Source organism: Danio rerio, chromosome 11, assembly GCF_052040795.2.
Source record: "Danio rerio strain M-AB ecotype USA chromosome 11, GRCz13ab, whole genome shotgun sequence".
NCBI lineage: Eukaryota > Metazoa > Chordata > Actinopteri > Cypriniformes > Danionidae > Danio > Danio rerio.
In genome coordinates this window covers 13,113,227-13,114,627 of record NC_141031.1, presented here as the reverse complement: position 1 = coordinate 13,114,627, position 1,401 = coordinate 13,113,227, and the positions used below count along the sequence as shown (strand labels likewise).

The following is a 1,401-nucleotide window of genomic DNA, read 5'->3' as shown; positions in this document are numbered from 1 at the left end:
ATTTGATATATTTTCAATTAAATTCAATATATTTCTGTCTAAGGCATATTTTTAAAATATAGACATGAAATTGAGATGATTTTTGTATTTTTGTTTACAAATAATTTTTTTGAAGTCTGCTAGTAAACTTTTAATTATTACTTACTATTAATAATGCATAGTCATCATACATCTCTAAATCTTTATTTCTTCAGTTTTACAGTTAGAAAGACAAATCAAAGTTTAAAAAAAAAATTTATGTAAAAGTCTGCGTCTCTCTGTGTCGCTCAGGCTGAACTGAAGTGTCTATTCACAGGCACGATCCCACTACTGATCGGCACGGGAGCTTTGACCTGCTCCGTTTCCGACCTGGGCCGGTTCACTCCTCCTTAAACGACCTGGCGGTCCCGAGCTCACCCAGGAGCACCATATCGATACCGAACTTAGTGCAGACACCCGATCGACATAGTCCACTGCAGTCCAGAAGCCCTGAGCTCAAGCGATCCGCAGCCTCAGCCTCCCAGTAGCTTGGATTACAGGCGCGCACCACTGAACCCGGCGAGAGCTGAGAGAATCAGAGCTGTGGAGAATCTGATCATCACAGCGACCTCTAGTGGAGGAAAACTCACTTTTATAGAAGTGAACTAATGCTTTAATAACCTGTGCTAATCATTCACTTACAATAGCATTATAGTTCACTATTATCCAGCAAGTTTTTACGCAGCGGATGCCCTTCCAGCCGCAACACATCTTTGGGAAACATCCACACACACACACACTCATACACTACGGACAATTTAGTCTACCCAATTCACCTGTACCGCATGTCTTTGGACTGTGGGGGAAACCGGAGCACCCAGAGGAAACCCACGTGAAGGCAGGGGGAAAATGCAAACTCCACACAGAAACTGCGCCACTGCCTCGCCACCTTCACTATTGGAATTCATAACTTGATAATCCATTGTCTGTAATATTTTTTTTTGCATGAGTAAAATTTGCATCTTCACTGATTTTTCGTAATAATTAAAACAATGGTAAATCTGATAAATGATTAGAAATGATCCTTATATCAGGGATTATTCATTGCAGTCTTCTTGTTTTGTTTTAATTCATTGATGCAAATTAGGTCTGTAAATCATTTTTCATTATTCTGTAAACATTAAATGAGATCTGAATCACTAACCCTAAACAAAAGAGTTTTTGAATTAGAAACTCTCAATAATATGAATCAGCCTTTCAGTTCAAGCCTGCTGCAGTCGCTCTTCTTCTTGGAAAGGTCAGTGCTGATCCTTGTTCTGCAGATTCTGACGTTTTAAATCTGCTTGTGGTGTTTTATTTATTTGTATATGGGTGTAGGGTCCACCCAGTTGGTCCAATGACGGTATCCAATGGTGGATGAAGGTTCACTGCATGTTCAGTCTT

General features: G+C 39.8%; 1 non-coding gene across 1 annotated transcript; it reads right to left on the bottom strand.

The window, feature by feature from the left end:
• Positions 1–241: 241 nt before the first annotated feature.
• On the bottom strand, positions 242–539 carry LOC147834746 (signal recognition particle RNA). The gene has a single exon (XR_015503145.1).
• Between the last annotated feature and the right edge of the window lie 862 nt (positions 540–1,401).